This window comes from Callithrix jacchus, chromosome 6 (assembly GCF_049354715.1).
Source record: "Callithrix jacchus isolate 240 chromosome 6, calJac240_pri, whole genome shotgun sequence".
In the NCBI taxonomy this organism is placed as follows: Eukaryota; Metazoa; Chordata; class Mammalia; order Primates; family Cebidae; genus Callithrix; species Callithrix jacchus.
In genome coordinates, this window is record NC_133507.1 from 146,863,178 (window position 1) to 146,889,648 (window position 26,471).

The window sequence follows — 26,471 nt, forward strand, 5'->3', positions numbered from 1 at the left end:
CCTTATGCAAGCATTTGACTTCAGGCAAAAAAAGGTTATAAAACAAGCAGCTCTTTTACCACTTATTGAGAGGGACTGCCCATGTCTCACTGGGGCAGGCACCATATCTTGGTTCTGCATTCATATTTCTCTCCTATGTGCTGTAGGCTGTTTATTATTATCATTTCTGGCTCTCTGCTGAAGAACTTTTCTGTTTTTCTTCCTGATGCAGGAGCATGCTCAATTGAATGCTGGACAAGACAAATGGACTGGAAGATCCACACTCCTGGAAGTAGCCTTCAATCAACAACGACGAACAGTTCATGGCTAGAAACTCTCACTTTATCCCTTAGTTGGGCTTACCCTGTGTGAACATAGACCTTGTCAGCAGCACCACTGCTGTCTAGCACTGTTGAGTTCCAGTTGCTCAGCAAAGTGTGGTGGATCAAGAATTTAAGATGTCTTCCTTCTCATGGTGCTCTCATTTTCCCACTTTATTAATAGCAGTTCTGCAATCAATTCTCAGTTTAAGTACTTGCATTCAAATTCTTTTCTCAGGATCTGCTTCCCAAGTTCCACTGGGAATGAAGTAATTACTGCCTTAAATCTAATAAACCAACTCCAGATTCTCATCTTTAAGGTTGGTCTCTGTGATGCTTAATATTTTTTTTTTTGAGACGGAGTTTCGCTCTGGTTACCCAGGCTGAAGTGCAATGGCGTGATCTCAGCTCACCACAACCTCCGCCTCCTGGGTTCAGGCAATTCTCCTGCCTCAGCCTCCTGAGTAGCTGGGATTACAGGCACACGCCACCATGCCCAGCTAATTTTTTGTAATTTTTAGTAGAGACGGGGTTTCACCATGTTGACCAGGATGGTCTCGATCTCTTGACCTTGTGATCCACCCGCCTCGGCCTCCCAAAGTGCTGGGATTACAGGCTATGATGGTTAATATTGAGTGTTAACTTGATTGAATTGAACAGTGCAAAGTACTGTTCTTGGGTGTATCTGTGAGGGTGTTGCCAAAGGAGATTAACATTTGAGCCAATGGATTGGGAAATGCAGACCCACCCTCAATCTGGGTGGGCACAGTCTAATCAGCTGCAGTGTGGCCAGAATAAAAGCAGGAAAAAGAACATGAAAAGACTAGGCTGGTTTAGCTTCTCGTCCTAGATTTTTCTCCTGTGCTGAATGCTTCCTGCCCTTGAACATCAGACTCCAGAAGTTCTTCAGCTCTGGAACTTGAACTGACTTCCTAGCTCCTCAGCCTGAAGATGGCCTATTGTGTGACCTCATCTTGTGATCATGTGAATCAATACTTCTTAATAAACTCCCTTTATATTTACATCTGTTCTATTAGTTCTGTCCCTGTAGAGAACCCTGACTAATACAGTCCCCCATAATCAATTCTACGATTAAAACGTATCAGTCAGGATTTGCTCAGGGAAACAGATATTACTCTGTGTATATCATGGGCCTGAAATATAGAGGCACATGCAACACCTGGAAAAGGTGAAAATGTGAGATCCTAGATGCTGCCACTGAAAGTCAAGGAAGTGCTAGTGAAGTGCTGTAGAAAACTTACCTAGGGGCAGGAGAAAAGATGGCTGCTCTAAAAGCTTTTGGCAAGCATAGCATGTGCTTTTTAGAGCTTTTTAGAAGCAGCTGTGATTTCCATGACTGCCTTTGCCTTCTACTGTCAATACATCAAGAGAACAAAAACTCTTCTCTTCTGCTTTCAGAATTTTGCATGAGTGTGTCATTGACAAATTCTAAACAGAGAAAAGAATTCTGAGAAATGCAGTTCCTGGACTCTCCTCTTCATCCCAGGCAAGTTCTTGGAAGGGGATGGCCACACAATAATGTTGAGGTATTACCAGTCCATCTGGAATAAAGAGCAAAACCTGGAATGTGAAAGGCTTTGCATGAGATTTTAACCACTTTTGTTTTAATTCCAAGAAGAAGGGGAAGATGTTGATAATTTCTAAGGAAGAATGACACATGTTCAGTTTGCATTTTCTAATCCTTATTTAAAGCACAGAGTTTGGGATGGCAAGAAAATCAGTTAGGAAAACATATAGAGTTAGTCGAAGAAAAAGATGATGGCCATCTATTACAGTAGAGTCAGAGGATTTCAAGAAGTGATAGAGATAAGAGTTATCAGGAAGTACGAGTAATTTGACATATTGGTGCACTGGGTTTGGGGATGTAGATGATACAATTATGGCTACTGATTTGTTGTCAATCATTAAGGTGGGGAATATTGGAAGACAGCCAGTTTGGGTCAGGGTAGTTGGTTTGGGGGTAGGCTATGGCTTTGGATTTGCTGAATTTGAGGTGACTTTGAAGTACTTTTTGAGGATCCTGAGCAGGCAGCACACTTGGTCATACTATTTATCCTAGGAGGGCTCCTATGGGTACCCAGTGCCTCTTGGTAGTTGTACGTTGCTAACAGTCACTAAGGATGGTAATAAATCCCAGCAACTGGTTCCATGTTCAGTGTTCAGGGTCACAAAGACTCTCTTTTGCAATAGTTTCTAAGAGCAGTGCCTCCAAGGGCTTCTTTTTAAGTGTTAGATGATCAGAAATCTTAGCAGTGGCTTTACATAATCCCAACTATTTCTCCCTTCACAGAAGAGATTGCACAATCATTGACTGTTAGGTTGGTGTTACTCTCTCAGCCACCCTTAAGGGGTAACTGTGATGGTGCCTTGCTGAGATGTCTCCAGGAAGCTGTTCATGCAAAGAAAAGCCACCTCACAACAGCCAAATTGAACTGAAGGAAACAGCCATATAGGAAGCCATTTAATACTACATTGCACTGCTATTTTATCCGGTTCTTTGCTATTATACCTGAGGAGGGCTGATACAGGTGAGCTCTCACTTTCCCGTAGTTCTGCCCAGGAACTGCAAGGATAATTTTTATTTTTTCCCTGGCTTCATTAACTTCGGCAACTAAGGAGTTTCACAGATCCATATGTCATGGATTTGTCACGGGCCCTTGGATGTAGGCATGGTCTTTTCTAACCATAGGGTACTATAAACGACCTAAAGTTTCTTACAGACTATATGTAAACTCCTAAGACAACCCTTAAATTATATAAAATTTTATGTCATTTGCAATTCTTCTGTAAGGAGGATTTGCCTCTTTCCTTTCATTTATTAATTTAGTCAATTAGTTATTAGTCATGGACTTAAAGGTATATTTCTTTTATACTTTGAATTATAGCCTGGTTCTACATTACTGTATTGCATGAATTATTCCAATTTTTCTCTTTGGAAGTTCATTCAGGTTGGCTCCTGTGTTCCTATTAAATCCTTCTGTTTTCTGAGTACTTCCTCACTTTCTGGTTCTACAAGATGTTCAGGGCTCATCTTTTACTTTCTTCATCCTATCCTAGAATCAGCCATCTATGTAAGGAACTCTGGTTCCTTTGATGGGAGACTGGTATTTATAAAACAGGATCTGAGCACAGGTGTGTCACTTTCTCTCTTTCTGAAGCTTCCTTTAGCATGCCTTGCAGTGCAGTTCTGCTGGTGATCAATTCTATCCACTCCTGTATATCTGGTGGTTCTTACCTTGTCTTCTCACAGTTTTCTTGCATGCATGTGGTGATCGATATTGTGTTGAAGACTAAAAGAAATCCCCTGCAGGATTCTAGAACTCTTACTCTGCACAGCTCTCTGCTCTCCACGGACGTATCTCCTCTCTGGTATTCTGCTTCATGAATTTTAGCTTCCCTGACCGGACTCAATTCTCGAGTCCATTGGCTCAAATTGGAGACCTTCAGGCTTTGTTTCAGTTTCCCTTTCTTGTGCTTTACTGTACAAGCACTCTGGGGGAATCACAGGGCATGGGCTATTCCTATTTGCTTCCACTCTGTCTCCTTTGGATTACCAATAGAAGCTGCTTGCCACATCCTGCCTGAAAATAATATTTTGTCTGCCTTGCTATTTGTTTGAGGTGGGTTTCTTACTCCATCTTTGTTGGAAGTAGACTCTCCTTTGGCCTTTATTTATATTCTTTTTAATGAAGATATGGAATATCAGAGTAATATTATCAATAATTCTTGAAAGAGAAGATTTAATTAAACATTTTAAGAAACATATTTTATTTAAACTAATGTAAAAGTTCAAAACATTAAAAAAGTCTTATCCTTTTAAAAATTAAGCATTCAAATGAAATGGTCCTTTTTGGTGAATAAATAACAAAAATGATAATACTGCATCTCTAAACAGAACACTGAGCCAGACTCCAAGGAAAATGAATGATTTCATTATTAAATAAGAAAAGAATTAACAACTGTAAATTAAAATTTCAACTAAGAGAGGGAAGAAAACTAATAGAATCATAAAAAAATCTGAAATTATAGAATTTGAAAATATAAATAATTAAATACAGAAATAAGTAAAAATGCTTGTTCTTGAAATAAACAAAAAACCTTTTAAAAGGCAACTTTTAAATAGTCTACTGAGAAAAATAAAAAACCAAAATGAAATATAATTAGAACTCAGATAATTTAAATACAAGTTTGGATGAAGTTTTAAATATGAGAAGATACTACAGTGATGTCAGTGTTAATACATTTTAAATATGAGAAGATACTACAGTGATGTCAGTGTTAATACATTTTAAATATGAGAAGATACTACAGTGATGTCAGTGTTAATACATTTTAAAAGATGCGGTATCATTAATTATGAATGTAATAAATATAATTTTATTCCTAGAAAAAGTGAACAAATTCTTTGTCCCATCGCAAAATAGCTTACTTTGATAGGTAAACCTACAGTACATCTGAAACAATATTTATGTAAAAATAACCAAGATAGGCCAGGTGCAGTGGCTCACACCTGTAATCCCAGCACTTTGGAAGGCCAAGGTTGGAAGATCACTGGAGGTCAAGAGTTCGAGACCATTATGACCAATACAGTGAAACCCTGTCTCTACTTTAAAAAAAATACAAAAATTAGCCAGTGTGATGATGCGTGCTTGTAATTTCAGCTACTCAAGAGGCTGAGGCAGGAGAATCATTTGAACCTGGGAGGTAGAGGTTGCAGTGAGGTGAGATCACACCACTGCACTCCAGCCTGGGCAACAGATTGGACTCCATCTAAACAAACAAACAAACCAAGATGATGTTGATAAAGAAGAAAAATAAATATCTCATTTTCCATGAGAGAGAAAACCAAAAATAAGACAAGTTAAACATCTTGCCCAGTCATTTGTCTTGTCACAGGTAGAGTCAAGATGCAAGCCAAGAATCTGAAAACAAAACTCCTGTAAATCTGCTGCTCTCCCTTAGTGTGATGTGTGCAAATGCAGCAGATTGCTGTAATGGCTCCCAAATCACCCTTCAGTGTTGAGCTTCTAGCTGAGGGGGGTGCTGGATTGAGTAAGCTTCTTTACAAAGGTTGTACCCTGTCCCCAAGGGCATCCCACATCCATGACCAGTTAATGTAAGGGTTCAGAGACACAGCCCTTGCGTCAATCTTGGACAACTCTGACGGGTCATCCTAGCCGGAGTACCCGCTGTGGGATCACCTGAAGCCCTTTTGCAAATGCATTGCGTTCAACTTCATCCTCTGCCCAACTCTTTTTCCCTTATTTCTTTATAGGTGTTGTTCCTGCAGGTACTCCCCAGTAAACCTCCTGCATATATATCTGTCTCAGAGCTCATGTCCTGGAAACTCAGACACATATTGGATGCCATAGTAGCCCTAGGAAGCAGATTCAGAAACAGGAATTTGGAACTGTATCACCCCTGGCCAGCCGGCAATGCAATCGCTTCACTGGTCGGTGGAGTACTGATCACCTCTGACAAGCCGTAACAGAACAATTGTTAAAGCGGTCCTTGGGGATAAACTGAAATGCCATGCTGGGGAAGGTAATGCATTGACTACTGCAATAGCTCATAGGTTAGAGAGGTTTGAGGAAGGACCAGTTATAAAGACAATAGAATCACAGTCCTATTGATGTATTCAAAGACCATAAAAAGCTGATGGTGATTAATCAACAATTTCAGGTAAAATGTGAAAATCAGAAGGCCTATTTGGCAGCATATAAAAAGAGTCCCAGGCTTTGCAGCTGGAGGCCAGAAAAAGCTGAGGATCAAGCCAGGATATAATTATAAGAGTAGCAGAGCTCCAGAGGAGGTTGAATTCTCATTCTTAGCAAATGTGCAATTGTCAAGGTCAGAGTCATGGTTGGGAAGGTCTGGAAGCTGAGAATTGGAATGGGGTCATGTGAATTGACGATATCAGAACCTTGAAACCCTAAGATACCCCTACATCCACTGGATCTGCAGAAATGATGGACTGCTGTGAATTAAACTCCCTGAGATATAGAGGATGCTTGAAGATATAGAGGATGCTGCCTTGCAAGTCAGGATCTGTCTCCACCTCTCTTTCTGGAGGCCAGACTAATCACTGTTGTTGTCACAAGATAACCAGGCCAGTTTACTCTAGTGTATTTTGCTAAGGGAGGAGAAGGGCTATTTCCTGAAAGAGTTGCTGCAGTACCTAGTCAAATATAAAAGCAGGAGCCAGTAACATATGTATTGAACTGAATTCTGAGGGTGCTAGATCATGGTGGTAAGTGGAAGAGGCACACAGTCAGGTTGGATAAGGAAGTATTTAATATAACGGGGCACTCTATTTGATACAGAATTGTACACCCTGGCAAGGACCCTGGGAAACAATGCAAACATACTACTATGTTGGCTCTTGCAAGCTTGGAGAAAATGAAACCTTGTACTAAGTGAAGGAGAAATATTAGAACTGTTATGCAAACAACGGAGGAGGAAATGCAAAGTTCAGAGAATGGGCCTGCTGAAGTGCATATACTACCTAAGGGCAAAAAATCCACTGTGTTCTGTGGGAGAACCCAGGGAACCCTCCATTTACCAAATAAGAGTGCACTGGTGAAGGTAATTACTAGGGAAGGTAATAGGAGTTGCTTAACAGAACTGGATTCCCTGATAAAAATAGGGCAATGCAGTCCTCAAAACAGAGGCAAGTGATGGCACTTAACCCTCAGAAGTGAAGTATGCAAAATTATTATAATGAACACTAAGATTAAAGTGGCAGCAAGACTGGCTTGTTCTGCAGAGAACTACGGAGATGGTTAACAGAACATGGGTTTGCCTAAGACAAAATAGATGGGTGGACAAGAGTTTTGTTTAATATACAGAGTGATAAGAGATCAGGATGGATAATAAGGAAATTGAGAACAATAAAAAGTCAAAACTGGTTTGGCTACTGCCTCTACTGAAGATCCAACAGATGGACAGCTCCAATGTGTAACAGCCTCCTCAATATGGCATCATCCCTCAGAGACAAGTCAACCACTGGTTGACAAGTTGATTACATTGGACTGCTTTTGCTTGGGAATAAACAGTGTTTTTTGACTGGAAATGATACATATTCTTGGTATGAATGTGTCTTTCCTGCTTTACCAGCACCGTTATTTGAGGGCTTACAGTATTGGACCCCACCGGCAGTCTTTGACACAGAATACTGCATAGAGTCATTTCAGGCTAAAGAACCCAAGTCTACAGCAAAGGAGGAGGAACTGTGTTGCCACCGTGGTCCTATCACATAACACACTATCCAGAAACTGTTGACCTGATAGAGCAAGAGTCTATCTAAAATTTTATTTTTAATAATATTATATTGCATAAAATGGCACATGATGAATTGTACTGCCTGTCTAAAGATGTGATAATTATAATTGTTATTTTACTTTAAAAAGTTGCTCTGTTTGCTCATGTTATAAACAGTAGAGACTATCTCTCTTAAACACAAAGTGAATTTATTGGTCAGAATATGGAAACAGGAAGGAAGGAAGGAAAAGCAGAATAGTGATTGGAAATAACAGGAACTAGCAATTATAAATTTGACAGATCTCAATATAGAAAACATTTGATAGCATAGCTCTACTACCTTCACTGGAGAAACTAATTCCCCTATTTCTTCAGTTTTTAATGCATTATGTTCAAATTTCAAAGCGCAATGGCAGAGATGTCAATGACTATTGCTTACATCACGTTTCTGCGTTATGGCCTTTAGTAGGAGGAAGAGGTATGATCTGCCATAGTACCTCGGTTTCTCCATGGTTTTCTTCGTGAAAGGGCATCCGAATGTACTGTGTAAATAAGACAATACACAATGTGGGGAGATGTAACTCCCCAAAGGACATCATACTGCTATTCCTTAAGGGAGAAATGGATGCTAGATGATTAGAAACACATGAATTGCCCTCTTAGGTACATGTAACTATTCGTTAAAGTAACCACTCAATTACTTCTGGTTAATACATGCACTACGGGATGTATTGAGGACCCCATCCTGCTTGCTTCCTCATGCACCATTTTCCTCCTCTCCTGTTAGTTGCGTGGAGGTTGGGCAAAGACACTTCCTTTGATTGCCTCTGGTGTTCCATCTTACAGTGCCATCTGGGGCAATTCTGCCTTCTGGGAATGCCTCACAGTTTTCTGTGGTGCTAATGAATGCTAAGGCCTTAGAGAGCCACAGTGCACTTCATTATACAATGACTTCATTAAGCCAAAATTATGAAACAGTCAGTGTTAGTCCGTTTCGTACTGCTATTACAGAACACCACAGACTAAGTAGTTTACAAACAATGGAAATTTATTTCTCACTGTTCTGGCGGCTATGAAATTCAAGAGCAAGGTTGGACTCTTGGTCCAAGATCAAGGAGGGCAGTTTTGGTGTCTGGTGAGGGCCTGGTGTCCTCTTCCAAGATGGTGCCCTGAACGCTGCATCCTCTACAGAGAAGTGCTATTTCTCATATGGCAGAAGAGGAGAAGAGCCAAGAGAGAAAACTCATTCCTGAAAGTGGTTTTATGAAGGCATTAAACCCATCCATGAGGTAGTCCTTCTCTGTCACCCAGGCTGGAGTGCAGTGGTACAATCTCGGTTGACTGCAATCTCCACTTCTCACATTCAAATGATTCTCCAGCCTCAGCCTCCCCAGTAACTGGGATTACAGGTGCATGCCACTGTGTCTAATTTTGTATTTTTAGTCGATATGGGATTTCACCATGTTGGCCAGGCTTATCTTGAACTCCTGACTTCAAATGATCCTCCTGCCTTGGCCTCCCCAAATCTTGGGATTACAGGCGTGAGCCACCGCGTCCAGCCTCCATGTGAGTTTTCAGGGGGACAAACATTCAAACTATTGCATAATCCATGCCATTGTTTTTTTTTTTTTTTTTTTTTTTTTGCCTTCTTTCCCTCTGAACTTCTTTCTATCATTTCTTTATCTTCTTTCCTTTGGAACTGGTCAAAAAGTTTGAACCTGGACACTGAAGAGATGGTGTTTGTGAATCACAGAATGAAAATAACTCAATTGGGTTTTACCTGCAGGCCTAAGGGAGCAAAAATACAGGTTCCCAGAGTTTAATAAGAGCTAGAATGAGATGTTCTTTAATCACCGTAGTGTCCTGATTCTCTACTCTTATAACTCTGCTGACCACCCTCATCCTCTTTTCCCTTTTCATTCCCTTTCTCACAGCAGTCCTGAATGAATTCCTTCTCCCTAATGCTTCTGTTTCTCTGCCTTTCCCCAAGTCCAAAGCAAATAAATCAAGTGCTCCTTGTTTGCATTATGAAAAATTCTTTCTTGTACAAGAATATTTAATATGGTTCTCTTAAAGCTTGCTCACTACTGATTGTGATTTAATTCACAGACATAGTATCTGCGCTTTAAATTTTAGGTAAGGCCAAGTCTACTTTATGGAATAACCTGAAAAGCAGTAGTAAGAAAATAGCATATAGCTGGCAGGAAATTATTCAAGCTGTTCATGCCTTCCTCTTCAAACCAGTTTCAAGAGAGTAGTGAACTAGAGTTCCCTGATAGGAAATGCATTTTGCTGAAGGACAATAAAATCACGCTAAACTTAATGAGAATGTTTTTAAATTGTTCCTATTTTCCCTTTCAGGTGATGCTTGAAACACATTTATTCTATTCTCCTGATGCTGTGACAGGAAAGAAACTGTATTGTTACTTCTACTACCTGGGGAAAAATAGCTGATTAGCTAGTTTTGACTTTAAGACTATTCTCAAATCGTTCTCTGAGAACATGTCTTCGCCTTTTTTCAATGACAGAGAAATAAGACCATCACATGCTTTCCATTATCGTTAATGACTCTTCTAATGATTTGATGCCTGATGCCTTTAATTTTTATTTTCGAAAAGACATCTACTACTGACACTAAGTCTCTTTGTTGTTCACTGTAAATTTCCCTTGAGGCATGTGTTTTTGTTTAAAGAGGCATAAATAAATAATCAATAAATCAAAGTTCATAGTACAAAGTGGACTGAAGTCAAATGACTTCTATGCTTCCAACAGAGCGATATAATAAGTGAATATAGAGTATTTACTGTATAATGCAATATCAATAATTAAAAACCTGTTTAAGAATAAAAAATATAAAATGGATGAGTGACTTAATAGCAAAGTTTATATGAAAAGGTAATTGAGAGAGCTAACATTGTATACAACTAATTTTTGCATTTACGAGTATTTTATAAGCATGACAATTACCATGTGGATTTCTGACATACCTATTACTTTAGTGTTGGATACAGAAAGCTGATAATTTAAAGGCATAGTAAATGTACAAAATCTTTGTGTTTTTAATAACCTTTGGTCAGTAGGACATGGGCTTTTATGGTTTTTCTAGTGGTTATGATGGTTATGAGTCAAAGCAGTCACTGCTTCATGCTAGGTTAATGCACTTTTTGATTAAATTGGCAGATTTGTGAGATAACCAGCCATGGCCATGGGCATAGTTTATAATTATACAATAAAATTGGACAAGCTGGTGAATGAAACAATCAACTCCATAGCCCTAAGTTACAGACGCATTTTATACAGACTGCTGGGTGAGGTTGGGACCTTTTTCAGGGGAAGAATTTTAGGCTATGTTTTATAACACTTGTTACTTCTTCATTAGAGTTTGGGTTCTCATGGATTTCTGCTCATTTTTCAGGTGAGCTTTCTAGGGCATAGTAAAAAGGGCACATGTACCCCAAAACCTAAAATGCAATAAAAAAATTAATAATAAAAAAAGAATATCTTACTCAGACGTTTCCTCATCCATTGTTTTTCAAAACTGCAATTAAATCATGTCATTTTATTGCTAGATAAAATGGCTTCCTAACTCACTTAGGAAAAAATCTAAACTCCTTGCTGAGTGAGAAGAATGATCTGCAAATAAGATTGTTACACATCTCTCTCATCAAACGGTGGCATTTGTTTTCCTTATGCAGTCATGTTGTGTGAGGAAATGACAGGAATATGTTCTGAGAAATGCATTGCTGGGTGATTTTATTTTTGTGTGAACATCATGGAGGGGACTTACACAAATCTAGATTGTATAGCCTACTACATATGTAGACTGTGTGGTATAATCTATTGCCCCTAGGCTACAAAGCTGTATAGCATGTTATTATACCAAATATTGTAGGCAATTGTTAACACAATGCTAAGTATTTGTGTATCTAAATATACTTAGACATAGAAAAAGTGCAGTAAAAATACAATCTAAAGAATAAAAAATGGTACATCTGTATGGAACACTTATAATTAATGGAGCTTGCAGGACTGTAAGTTGCTCTGGATGCGTTAGTGAGGGGGTGAATGAATGTGAAGGTGTAGGACATTACCATACCTATTTTAATATTATGGGACCACAAGCATACATGTGGTCCATCGTTGAATGAAGTGTAGTTATGAATTACATGACTATACCTGAACCTGGACTATCCCTGTAGCTTGTTTTTAATCTATGAAATGTAACAGAAATGTCACTATGCCTGTTCCAGGCTTAGGCCTTAAGGGACCTTGTGTTATATAAAACCATCCACTAAAGTCCAATGACCTTACTGCCAAAAAAAGCCCATGTGCAGAGAGAGAGGCTTTGGCGGCGTTGAAACTCTAAAGGGAGAGAGAGAAGAGCTCAGCCAGCCCTTGGGCGGGAGCCACCTCACCACAGGAACCAGCCATGACGGTGAAGCCGTTTGGACTTTGCAGGCCCGGTTGAAACACTCAACAGCTCCCCGGGGCAACAGTGGAACAGACTGGAGCCATACCCACTAAGCGCTGCCAAAATTTCAGTATTGTGAGCAAATACATGATTGTTGTTGATTTAAGGCAGGGGGGCATTATGGATTTCAGAAATCTAGACAGTGGATCTACCTACAGTAAGGGGAGGAAATCATTAATGAATGAATAAGAAGAATGGGGATATTTAGTATAAGAAGGTATGTCACTCTCTTGAATGTCAAGGTAGAAAACTTCAAGGAAGTCATTGCAAGACCATAATTAAATATAATTAAAGAAATATTTATGCCTGGAGCACTATATCTCTAGAGCAACTTCATATAATGGACATACAATATTAGCCACACACTTGATTTAGTAGTCATATTGAATTAGTAGTCAATATGGTTTAGTAAATTGAATAAAAAGCAAAAAGTAACAGATGGATTTATTTTTGTAATACATTTTACTTAACTAAAAATATCCAAAACATTCTTTTCAATATGCTGTTAATATGAAAATCATTAATGATATATTTCTGTATTACTTTTTGTACAAAGTTTTTGAAACTCAGTGTATGTTTTATATTTTACACATGTAGAAAATCTGAAGTCAAACTAGCCACATTGCAAGTTGCTCTGAGATACAGAAAAAAAACCTGTGAGGATGAGAACTGAGTCTTTGGAATCCTAGCACTTTGGGAGGCTGAGGCGGGAGGATTGCTTAAGGCTAGGAGTTTAAGACCAGCCTGGGCAACATAGTGTAGCAAGACTCTCTCTCTCTATAATATATATATATATAAAATATATATTTTAATATATATAATATATATTACATATATAATATTTATATGAAAACATACAAAAACTAAAAACCATAAAAATATGTATTACAATGTAAAAAGGAGAATTGAGAACATGTAGCAGAGACTGTTAGCACTTATTATACATCCTATCCATACATGCATTTGTCCATTTCTCCATTCACAACTCCCTTGACATTAGCGATCATGTGATTCATTTTTATCTAATATATGTGGAAAGAAGTTATGTAAACATCTTCCATGCCTGGCCCTTAAAGTCATCCCACGCAGTTTTCCAGCTCTCTCTTTTCCTGCCATGGAGATTTGGAAGCTGTGTGGTCCAGAGGGCACTGCTGCAAGATGGACACTGGACACTTAACCCAAACCCTGGCTGGGATGTGAGCAGCCGTGGATCTTTTGTCTTGGTAGTTTACTGGCATTCCAGTGTTTGTGTCTTGCGGCCACTAGAATTGACTACCCAATATGTGAAGAGAGAATTACTTAGGCTTTGGAAAAGGCACACTAAGAACATCAGTAGCAATATTAAGTGAATTACAAAAAAAAAAGTCTTGTTTTGCTGTAAAAATAGAAACTGTGGAAAAAGAAATAAGATGATACTCTTATCCAGTTAAAGTTCAGCCTTATGAATGGAAGAGAAATGGGATCTAATTGAAGAAGCAGGTTGAACTTTATAAACCTCAGCTAAGATCTGCTTGAAAGTAGAAGGGAATATAAAAAAAGGAAATAGAAATGGTAATCTGGAGGATATAGACACATATTCATCTGCTTCAGAAAAATACAGTAGAAAGAAGTGTTTCCTCTCCTGTTCAATAAGTCTTAATTTATGCAGGTCCTGGAAAAAGTCAAATTCTGAGCATAGGTGAGATTTTGGGGGAGTATCATGTGACCGAGGACACATTGGCTGTGAACTTTGCTTGGAGAGTTTCCTGTTATGAACTCAGGATACCCATGTCAAGATGCCACTCAGTCTAGAGAAATGCAATTTAAACCCAGGATTGACACCAAGCAAAAGGAATGGAAGTCCAAGAAAACTTGAGAACTTCAGGTGCAACGATGGCAAATATTTGCATTTTGCGAGAAAACAAGATTGTTTTAAAGCCGAGGCAAGTAGATTTTTCTTCCTGACTGTAGACAGCATCATAATTTACCTCTTGGCACCACACATACATACAGTGTGAAAGTGCTAGAATTAGGATGCTGTCCTTAATTCCTCTATTTTTAATGGTAGTAAGGAAGAAAAAATCTAGTTTGAGAGTTGGCCACAGAACTCCACTCAAGGAAAAGTGAGGTTTGTTTGTAAAACCACCTTCACTGGCATATTTACTTTTGAAGTTGAATCTCTCTAGTGATAACCTTGATATATTTAGGGGGATAAAGAGAAAGTGAATAGAGCTTTTGGGGAAGATAAGACAATATGGATGGTTGGGAAAAAGATAAGAGACAATACGTAGAAGGCAGGAGATATGGGAAGAAATACTGAACAATGAAAAATTTCTGGTATCTGCAGGATATTTGAAGGAGAGATTATTCCATTTTGAAATGGGTAGCTCTGTTTCACTTTTAAAAGAATGCATACATCTGTTATACACCCTCTTCACATCCTCCTTAACCTCCAAGAGTTAGTTACACAGGTACAAAGTGGGTTGGTGTTTAGAGAAAGCAAGGAAATGGGGCTTAGTCTCCTGTGAAGGTAAGGGTGATGTTAAGGACTAAGGAAGACTATAGGAGTTGACATATGAGGGAGAAGGAGTTCAGAGTCATGGGGAATAGAACGTGACAAGCAGTTCCGACAGCTTGAAGCTCCTAGGATTTGCAGACATCTTGGGAGGAGTGCTGGAATTCCACAGGTTGGCATAAAGATGATGTCAGTTTTATGTAAATGTCAGGGGAAAAGTGATTCTTACCCATGTCGGCATTGTCCCGTCAATTCTCATTGATTTTGTATTCTAAAATTTTCCAAATGTTATTGCTTCCTTCCATTTAATCTGGTAGTTCCTTCACCCAAGCTTCCATTGTTTTTTGCTGAGACTTCTGCCATAACTTCCTAAATGGCCTTTTGGATTCCTGTACAGTTAGCTTTTGTATCTGTGGCTTCAACTAACTGTGGATAGAAATTATAAAAAAAATAAATAACAATATGACAATAAAAATAATATACATTTTTATGTATAAAGTATAACAACTATTTACATTGTATTATGTATTATAAATAACATAGAGAAGACTTAAAATACTATATGTGGGAAGATGTGCATAGGTTATATACAAATACTATACTATTGTGTATAAGGACCTCGAACATTTGAGGACCTTGGTTTCCTTCTAGGGTCCTGAAACCAATCCCCATGGATATGGAGGGATGGGTGTAGTCCTCACTTCAAATCAATCTTAGAACAGCAGCCAGATGATTACTTGTTGGAAAGTGGTGAGGACATCTATGTTAAAAATGGTTTCATGTCTTCTAACCGCCTTATCATAAGGACCAAAATCTGGAACAAACTCTATTAATACCTAAAGACGTATCTAGGGAGGTGTGCAGAAAGAACACAGTGAGTCTCCGTGATATAATTTGGGTGCTAGAACATTGCTTTTGTGTGGGGAAACATCATTGCATGAGAAAATTGACTGGACTAAAAGCCAATATCATGACTGCTTTGGGGTCTTCACCTTTGTTTCTGTTTTCTAATGCTGTATGTTTGTGTGTGACTTGGTTATGTGTGATCATCTTCAAAGGTTAGTTTTTTGGAACTTTAAAGACATGAAAGGCATGGGAGATTTTCCACTGGGTAATGCTCCATCTTTGGAGATGCCGCAGAAGCTAAAGTGCTCCCAGTAAAGGGTAGTTGGTGTATGAGGACTGAAGAAGCAATTGACACAAAGATCCTTGAGTGAGGTTCCTCTGGGTGAAATCGGGACAGGAAGCTAGTTTTGACCTCTCATCTGCTTAGAAGAGTGGCCCCTTCTTATTTTTGCCTATTTAGTCATCTTCCAGTTCAGAAGCTTTCTCCATCTAATACCCTGTTGTTCTAGTGGGTCTGACAGTCTCAATACATACCCTGAGCCTAGTCAATCATAGAACTCCATGCATTATAAGCAGAGACTGGCCCAGGAGTGAGCATAGGAAGCAAGCTAGACTGATCAAGTTGCTGATTTGCTATAAAGACACTGAAAAAGTGAGAGACTGAGAGATTGACTTTTGTATTGCTAAAGTCCTTGTACGAGGTTTCACTGAAGTTAGATTCACTGTTGGATTTCTTCTTCTTCTCTCTCTCTCTCTCCATCTATTCTTTTATCTATCTATCTATCTAGAATTGTTCACGGTGGAGTATTTGGTGTTGCTGACCTCACATCATTTTAGCTATACTACTAAGCAGTCTGGAGTGTATAAAGGATCTGGTAATTGAGATTATACAATATAGCTGAGCTTAGTGATAAACTAGAAGAGAGTAGGAATTTTATGATATTCTGATTCATCACAAGTCATAAGCTTTAGAGACTGCCTTCTGACAGGACTCAATGGATACACAGGCACAGGGATCTGGAGAAGTGATGATGTGAGTGTGAAACAGAATTTGTTTCTATTTCACTAACCCTGCTTATGTCAGTAGAGGAGAGGGGCCATAATTTTTCTAATGACACTTGTGTGGTGAGGCAATGCTTAATAAAAGTAAAGAAGATTGTAATATTTTTACCATAGAATGACATTTGAGGCACCTTCATTATTTTAAATTAATTTTAACAGAGGAGAAGTTGATAAGCATTTTCATCAAGTCATGTTTGTTAGTGGGTACAGTCATTGTGTTATAGAAAAGAATGGAGAACCTAGAAATAGATTAAAAAAAAAAAGCTCAGCTGATTTTTGACAAAGATGAAAAACCAATTTAATGAAAGAAATGTAGCCTTTTTAACAATTGATGCCGGAGTAGTTAGAGATCCATAGACCTAAATGTCAATCTTTACCTAAACCTCACACCTTCTGCAAAACTAAAATGGAACACAGACTTAAATGTAAAACATTAAACTACAAAACTGTTAGGAAAAAATTGGATAAAATCTTGGACTCTAGGAAAAGTCAAGGTCTTTGGATCTTAGACTTGAAACCAAAAGCATGATTTATACATGAAAAAGTAATAATTTGTGCTTTACTAAAATTAAACATTTTTGTTCTGTGAAAGGCCCTGTTAAAAGAATGAAAAGACAAGCAAAAGACTGGAAGAAAATATTTGCAAACCACATATTTCAAAAAAGACTAATAACCAGATTATACAAAAAACTTTTACAACTCAACAGTAAAGAGAAACCACCCAGTTAGAAAATGGGCAAAAGACATTAACAGACATCACACTAAAGAGGAGGTACAGACAGGAAATAAGCACATAAAAGGAATTTTTACAACCTTAGCCATTTGGAAAACGCAAATTAAAACTATAGTGGAATATCACCATATACTCATCAGAATGTCGAAATAAAAAATAGAGACAACATCAAACAGGAGTGAGGATGCTGTGAAACTGGGCCACTTATACATTGCTGGTGGAAGTGCAGAGTTCTAGAACCACTCTGGAGTTTCTTAAAAGCTAAACATTTAGCTCTCTGACCCTTTAGGCTTTGGAGTCTTCTACCACTACCTTTAAATTCACATGGAGATGCTAATAGAAAGGCATCCTGTGAAAGGTTTTACAGATTGGCCATAAATGACACATATGAACTTGAGAGCTCTTCTGTGAAGGAATCAGTTTGTGGTTTTCTTGGAAATACTGTAATTTTACACAGTCACCACCATCATTATGAGCTCTATGTACCTGCTTCTCTTGAGGCTGCCAATGTGATTCTTTGGTGAGAAAGAGTAGAAGGAACAGCAACCACTTTTTTATGACATGAGTCTACTGCCCTCTCCTTGGCATTTGGAAGTGAAGGAATGGAGAGAATTAAACAGTGTTACTTGGTCTCTGCTCTCTCAACTGGTCATTCATTGCCACTCACTTAGGCATGAGAGGTGTTTCTTTCCTCTGGGCCAGCAGCTTTCTGCTTACTAGCAGCCTCTGCTTTTCCAGCCACCAGGGCATCCTTGCAAGTCCACATTCCTACCATGAAACCCAGCTTCTATTTCCAGGGATGAAATCAGCAAGGCAAAAGATAAGTTTCAGTTAATCTAATCTCATAGATTCAGTAGCTCCAAAGCAGTGATCTACAAGGTCAAGTTTATCTATGGCCCATGTTTTCACTTGAAAGTAACATTGTAGCCTGCTCTCTTGAGAAAAAGTTGCAATTGGTAAAACAATTGCCAATGTTATAAGAACATGGGTGGTAGTTGTTGCTCTAACTTCCTGGATCTGATCAACAAGAAAAGAAAGAGGACAATGAGGGCCAGCTGTAATATACACGTCCTCACTTTGAATAGGAAATGCCACAGTGAAAGGCATCTAGAATTGGTATCCACAGAGTGGTATCCACAACTAAGGACGTGCCAGTCAAGTCCTACCTTTTCACTTTGCAAATCCTATATTTATCTCCCAAACCAGTGATTTGCAGCACAGGCTGTATGTTAGAACCTCTTATGGTGACATTTAAACACTGTGCTTGGAATCTGAGGACCTATATTTAATTGGAAAGAGACCCAGACTTACACATTTTATAAAGCTTTCCAAGTAATACTGATGCACAGATGAAGGCGAGAACCAGGCTCAGCCTCATGAATCTCCCCTACCCTGGAAAGCTAGACATTCAGGTGCTAAAATTTAAAAGGCTAATCAGGGAGCTGGTAATGTGCTAAGTTTTAGGGAAGCTGCCGTGGAGCATCCATATTTTTCTTGGATTCCTACATTTGTAGTAAATCCCACATCCTCAAAATGTCCCATTTTCTAGGGATGACATGTTCCCAGCTCCTGTAAGTTACTTTTTATTGTAATTTGTCTTTTCAAGATCCCCTAGTCCCTTCGTTTTGCTTCCTTATCACATGACCAAACAGTAACACACATCATTGAAGAGCTGATTTCTGAGTAAGGAAGACCATAAGATTTGCCCTAGTTTTTGGCAAAACATCAGTGGTATAGGTACTCTTTAGAAAATCATTTTATAGAAAACATAAAATTTGATTCCCTAAGGGTTGTTAGTGAGGATAGTCCTCTGTCCTTTTGATAAATAAACTGGTTAGATTTATTGACATCATGTGAAGTATCTTTTTCTCTCAATTCACAGAGCTTAAGAAGTGGCATTCCCGCAGATCTGCCCAAGGTTTTCAGAAGAACAAAATCCCACAAGGTGGTTCTTTATGCTCATGGGCTGTTGATAATGACATGTTTCTCTAATCCTTTTTGGCCAAAATAATTGTTCATTGCATAATTTTTAGATTGTTATTTGGATCTATTAATATGCTGTCCAGAAAAGACAATTTCAAAACAGAATTTATAAAGCAAGGTGTGTGCCCTTCTTTTAGAAGGAAGTACTACAGCTTTTCTGGATCAAATGTCCTTGTCATTTGAATAAAAGAACATCTTTTCTGTCCACTTGAACAAATTGAATTGAATTAGATCTACCCCCTTTTGATCTTGGCATTTTCAAAGTCATGAATAAAGCATTTTGCTGGGGCAGAATGAGATTTCTGCTTTCCAGACATGACTTGTGAAAGGTTAGAAGATAACATGCTGGAATTAACATCACATTTAAGAATCTACTTATTATTTGTTTGCATTTTCTGTGGTCATGGATTTAGCAGTTGGGTGAAAGGAAGTAAAAATGAATTTATAGAATTTAAGAAAACTTTCTTAGTGGTAGTTTAGCATAATCAAAACTCAAAATTTCTTAGATATTTCATTTGCTGAACATCAGTATATTTTAAACAGAAATATAGGTATTAAAAATACAAACTTCATTTAGAAACCAAGTACAGTAATTAGTATTACTATTTGAGTTTGTATAAGAAATTTAACCAAATTATTGTATTTCATTCTGATTACAACCTTGAGGGAGGGCAACTGTTATTTCATGGAGGTACACAATACTTAGGAGGTTTGTTTCAGTTATAAATATAATGTAGGGTTATTACTAAAAGTAATAACCATATAGGATGGAAACAAGTTATCTTGATGTGAGTCTTGAAATCTTTAATTTACATTTTGAAAGACAAATTGTTCCTCCGTAATGGTTCCAAAAGTTGTTTGTACAATGAAAAACATTGTCTTTACAAGCGGAGTTATAAAGAAGGCATTCTCTTGTTTACTCATAAAAAATACGCTGAATATCACCAAATTTAAATTTGATTAATCTTGAATCCAATGGCTAAAGCATTGTAAATGAAAAGATGAAATGAGATAAGAAATATCTGAAAGGAGTCAGTGACCCCAGATCGCAGCGCAGGCTTGTGGAAGTGGTACAGGCTTCTCTTGCTCATGTCTAATTCCCAGGTCATAGTTAAAGGGGCTTCCTCTCTCCAAGGCTGCCGTGAGCAGCTCTCTGTCTTTTGCAGTGTTTCTTTGAGCAAATCATTGTTGCCTGTAAGAGTTCCCACGTGGTTAAGAATGCTTAACTGGCAGCAAGCTTGCATGATTAGAGGGTGATAAAAAGCAAGCTTTTGTTTGGGGGATGATTATATAATCCAGTAAAAAGTATACATTATCTCATTAGTGCCTTATCATAAACAGAGATTTCTTTCCCCTTATTCTGTATAAGTTCCCTCTCTCTGCATTCTTTTTGTTTGTTTGTGTTTGTTTTTTGGTATTTAGGAAGTAGGGTTTGTTGAGTGTGATTGATCTGTAGAGTCTTTGGACAAATCCAAGTGGTCCAAGATTAGAGAACACTGAAGAACACCTATGACAGAATGTAGTAAATTAATCTACCCTTAAAAGGTACTTATGCAATTACTGGTCATTGGGAAAATGCAGAATTTTATGCTGGTTAAATACTAGTTTTCCAGAAGGTTTTAGGTTTACTTGTACTTATATAATTGCATGCCAGAAACTTGGCATGAAGGTGCAAATCTGTATTATAGCTTTCCCATTTTGTGATAGCTGGAACAATGTAGGTAGCAAAACTCCCCACTTGCTTTGCAGCCTGATTCTACCATGTTGATATATAAGATTTCATGTTTCATATAGCAAAGGGCATCACTGAATTTCTTCTTGGAATAAAAGAATGGCAGAAAAGTCAGAAGTTCCATATTTGCTGTAAAACAGGCAATTCAATGTGTTTAATACATTTGCACAGATGAAGTGGACATTTTTCTATTTCATATATAAAAGGAAAAACCCAATATTTTCACTTATCAGAAAAATTACTTTGAACTATGAAATATTGCTGTGAAAAGAAACTAAACTATGTTTAGTGTATATTAAACCTCAGACTATTTTAAACTCAAAAGTAGATCCATTAAATCAGTAAATAATGGTTACCTGTTATTGTCACAGGATTATGTGTAAATGTATGCTTATATTCCTTATTTTATTCTTTAACAAGTAAAAAATTTTGCACTATTTCATACTAAAAATGCCTAGCAAATAATTTTCTGAAATGAATAGTTACATAGTGGTAAATGCAAGTTTGGTCTCTTCCTGCCTAAAGTATGATGACCTCCAATTTACTTAGCTCCAATTTCCTGGTTTTATTGTATTCATGTTTTTAAATGTAGGGCTATATTAAAAGGGAAAATAAAAGAGATCTATCAAAAATAAATATATTTACCTATTTTATATACTTTGGTTTTAAATTGTGTAGGAAATAAATGTTTTTTTAAATGCTAATATCATATAAAATATATAAAATCATAAAATGCAGTAAAAACTCAGCATGGCAGCTCTGTGAATTTTTATGCTGCCAGTAGAAAAAGTGTGATGAAAACAACTGATGATTTGCTGCTTCCAGATCCAGAATTGTAACCTTGGACGGAACACCAAGAGAATCAGCTTAAATTACTCTACAGAACAGGAGGAAAGAAAAAAAGCCTTTTGATTTTTGTGGATAACATTTTGTATATGTAGTTTTGTTAGGAAATGAGATATTCTACATAAATATTATAGATAACTAAGCCTAAAATAAATACCTAACCATCATCTATTAAAAATTGCTTTAAGAAATATTATATTTGTTCCTCTTTTTTCAATAGTGAAAAGATTCTAACCTGATTACCTTTGACTTGAGAGCTCAACAGTGTTAATGTGATTATCTTTGAGGACTTCCAATGCTGCCTCCATTAAGTCACACCACCTAGTCTTGGCATATTCCAAAATGACATTAATTCTCCTCATAGTATGATTTCCCCTTGAATCAATATCAGATTTGTGTTGCATAAAATTCTAAAACTCTGAAATCATGATACTTATACAAATATAAAATGAACCCTTGTTAATTATTTTACAGTTTACTAATTAATGAGGGAAACAGTAAGTCATTCCAACCTGCTGGAAAAAGAACTAGCATAGACAAATATAGAGGTGGTCAGGAATGCTGAAATAAATTTATGCATATTTGTAAAATTAGTCAATATCCACAGGGCAATAGTCAGTTGTTTTCCACTTTAGAAGCATACTTGCATTATGATTAGTTTACATTAATTTACGAAGTTGTTAAATGGTTCAAAGATAAATAATGGCTGAGTGAACACAAGGAGTGGACTGGCCAGGACTCACTAATCTTTTTTACCCAGTTCAAAGTTTTTCACAATTCATTTTTTTGACAAATAAAATAAAGATATTTTTTACTAACTATTCCTGGTATAGTTCTGAGATCTTTACATGTCTTAATTCATTTTGTCTTTCCAAAACTTATGTATTAATAATAATAATCACTAGTAGTAATAAGAGGAAGTCCTGTTTAGATTCCCCCCCTTTCTTGATGCATGCTCACAGGTAGCAAGTGGTGAGATTGGACTCTGGGTCATTTGGCTCCATCTCTGGTCTTTATGCTATACTGTAACTAGTACTGTACTTTAACTTTTCATAGGCACATTATCTTGTAGCTGATTATAAAGATAGGTAACAAAATCCTTTATTTTGCTATTTGCAACAAACAAAATGAAATGATTTCCACATTACCATGGAAAATCACCTGTATAAAACTCTAAAGCCAATAGTCTTAGTTACAAACAATGCACTCTGCAGGCTTTGGAGCAATGCTTCATTGGGTAGCTCCAAGCATTCTTCTGAATTAGCATACATAAATTTGTGTTAAATGCTGTTTTTAGTCACCATTTTATCACTGTCTTCAAGCAGGAGGAAATCTAACTTTTGGATAGATGGTACCTATACTAAATGTAGATTTCACAAAATGTTACTGCATTGCAGTAAGTACTGTAGGTTACTATAAAGTTTGTTTTATGGAGTTAAGATTTGATGGTATATCTTAAAATTTCAGATAGATTTTTAATGGAGAATAACAATAATTGAGATGAAATAATGTACCAATATTTACAGATCATATTTATAAAAATAGTATTACATAAAATTATCTCTAAAGTGGTTTTCAAAGTGTAGTCTCGGAAACTCTGTGAGGAGATCCATAAAGCCAAATTACTTTTTTTTAATAGCAGTGAGATATTATTTGCCTTTTTCCTTGGGTTTATGTTTCTAAGTGGTGCAAAATCAATGGTGGGCAAAACTCTGGAAACGTAGTGAAAGCAATGTAGTGCTAGTAACACAGGAGAAAAAAATGCAGTTTCATTTATGAACGTCCTTAATGAAGCAAAATAAGCATAAAATTTATTAAATCTTGACTCTAAATTTTACATCTATTGAATGATCTCTGTGTTTAAATGAAGAGTAGGCATGAAGCGTTTCTCCTGCATACCAACATTATGATGAAACACCATTTTTACTTAAATAATGACTAGCAGACAAATCATTCATATTCAGTGTTCAATATTCAATGACATTTTCTCTGAAATAAAAAAGAGGAGCTTTTTTTTTTTTTTTTTTTTTTTTTTTTGAGACGGAGTCTCCTTCTATTGCCAGGCTGGAGTGCAGTGGTGCAATCTCAGCTCACTGCAGCCTCTGCCTCCTGGGTTCAACCAATTCTCATGCCTCAGCCTCCTGAGTAGCTGGGACTATAGGCATGTGCCGCCACATCTGTCTAATTTGTGTACATGTTGCTAGTGGTATAATTCAGGCTTTCATATCAATTAGAGTTTTGCACTTTCTTGATGAGACTTATAATGATATTATCAAATGTGCTTCAAAAAAATTTTTATAATGAATGTGCCAAAATTTAGAAGTTCTGCTTAGCTGAGTGGGCCATTATTTTCCAAGTAACTAATGTTTGATTTTACAAAATTCATGGGTAAAAGTTCCACATATACGCAATACAGACCAGTGGATATTCATGTGGATGTTAGTGTGTGGAATATGAAAATTTATTTATATGAATTTAGATTCTACATTAGCACCAACCTTTAAAACCTAGTAGTTGTTGGGTATTGGTGGGAGAGTGAAGAAAAATCACAAATATTTTTAAAGGCTGTTGAAGCACTCTTTTCCTTCCAGTAACATATCCCAATTAATTGAACGCAGAATCAGATATGGGAATCCAGCTGTCTTGTATTAAGCCAGAAATTAAAGAGATTTGCAAAAATGTCAGATGATGCCACACTTCTCACTAAATTTTTGTTTTAGAAAATATAGGGATTTTTAAAGTAAAATTATCTTTATATGAGATACATTAATTGCTAGTAGTTTTAGATATATTAATAACTTTTTAAAGTTTTAATTTCTATTATGGAAATATTAATACATCTAACTGACACAAAAAGACTCTAGGGTACTCCATAATTTTTGATGCTATGGAGATCTAGGAACCAAATACTTTGAAATACACTGCCCATCACTTTGAGTTGTTATTATTATTCTTTAAATTTTACTTTAGGTGTATACTATATCCAGCTTCATTAATTAAATAAAATGGATGATATTTCTTCACTCATGGAACTTCCGTTTTAATGGAAGAGACTCAGGGAGAGGAGTAGGCTTAGCAGAGTTAGGGGAAATAAGGTCTGCTTGGGGATATATTAAATTTGAGATGCCTATTAAATATCTGATGGGAGACATGATTTAATATATAGGTCTGAAATTTAAAGCACTATTATTTTTACTTCCAGTTTGGTTTTTATTGTAAACAAAAGAACTAAATCCTTAAATAAGGTGTTTGTGCTTAAAATGATTAATGTTTAAAGTAAATGTTTAAACATGAGATGCATTTCCTTGTTTCCATTATAATACCCTTATTTTTGGTAATCATAGCACACACACTTTTATGTAGAACGAATACTTAGTGTTTTAAATGCATAATAATGATCAAATTGATCATTTAAAAATTTTTTTCATCATAACATACTCATGTAAAAATATTTACATATTTTAAAATTTATTTTATGGAAATTAAATTATATATATAATTATTTACACACACATATATGTATATAATTTCAGTAGTGTGGGAAAAAAAGACGACTATGTACTCAAATTGCTTTCTTAAAGGTTATCAATGTTATCTTAATCCCTTAACTTATATGCTTCTTGAAAACATTTTCATTGCATTTAATACACTCTGTCTCACAACTAGAAACTCTTTTTCTTGTTCTCTGTTAACACTGGATTATTTTCTTCAACCTCCTGTAAATCTATCTTAAATATAGGTGTTGCTCAAATTCTTGTTTTTTACCTTCCATTAGTAAATTCCTTTATTCTCAAATTTTTACTGGTGGTTTACACTTCCCTGCTGTCTCCATTACCAACTTTACTTCCCTGTACAGCTGTCTAATATAACTTAACACTCACCGTCGTACTCCAAGCATTTCTCCTAACCCACCTCCCAAGCGTTCTACTGATCTTACTAATTATAACATGCCCTCAGTCATCTGGTGTTTAAATTTCAATATTTTTTTTTCTTCCCATCAGCTAACAGTTCAGTGATGAACAAATATCATCTCATATTTTAACATTTTAACAAATAGTGGTCCACACTCATATCATTGCTCTAATAATCTAATGAAGTAGTCATACCAGTATAATTCCCCAGTTTTGGTGAAGAAATAAAATAGAAAAGAGCAAATAACTTTCATAAGACAGAAATTTTAGTAAATGCCAAGCAAAGTGATTACTTCTGTTTTCCTGATTCAGTATCTATGGGCTTTAAAAATTCACTCTGCTGCTAAACTCTGACAATCCTATTTCCATATGACTTACAATCACAGCAACACAGCAACACTGTATCAGTTGTGGTGAATGACATATGTGACAACATTAATAATGTTTACATTGCTTACGACACATGATCATTAAAACTGGGTAACCAACCAACTTTGAAGACAATTACAAAAGATAATTTCAAAATATGTTTTGTGCAAGGGGAGCATCCTTGCAGTAAATTCCCTCCTAAAGTGATCACGTGCAAGCCCAGCAATGCACTTGAACTTGTAGGTTCTCTTTATGCTCGTGACCAAACAGCTCTCCATAAACATGTAAATTTAGAAAATAGACACATGAGAAAGATATTTAAACTAAAACTTGATTCAGATGAAGTTAGAAAAGTATTTGTATACTTACACTTATGCGGGGCTTTAATATTTTTGATATGTAACCTCTTTGGTTTCATACGATCACACTAATAGGTAGTCACCC

The 26,471-nt window shown here is 36.8% G+C and overlaps 1 long non-coding RNA gene across 1 annotated transcript; it reads left to right on the forward strand.

The window, feature by feature from the left end:
- The first annotated feature begins 8,556 nt into the window (after window positions 1-8,556).
- On the forward strand, window positions 8,557-10,442 carry LOC118154815 (uncharacterized). The gene is made up of 2 exons (XR_004745076.3): window positions 8,557-9,146; window positions 9,942-10,442. It is a non-coding gene; the product is annotated as an uncharacterized LOC118154815 (long non-coding RNA).
- The last annotated feature ends 16,029 nt before the right edge of the window (window positions 10,443-26,471 follow it).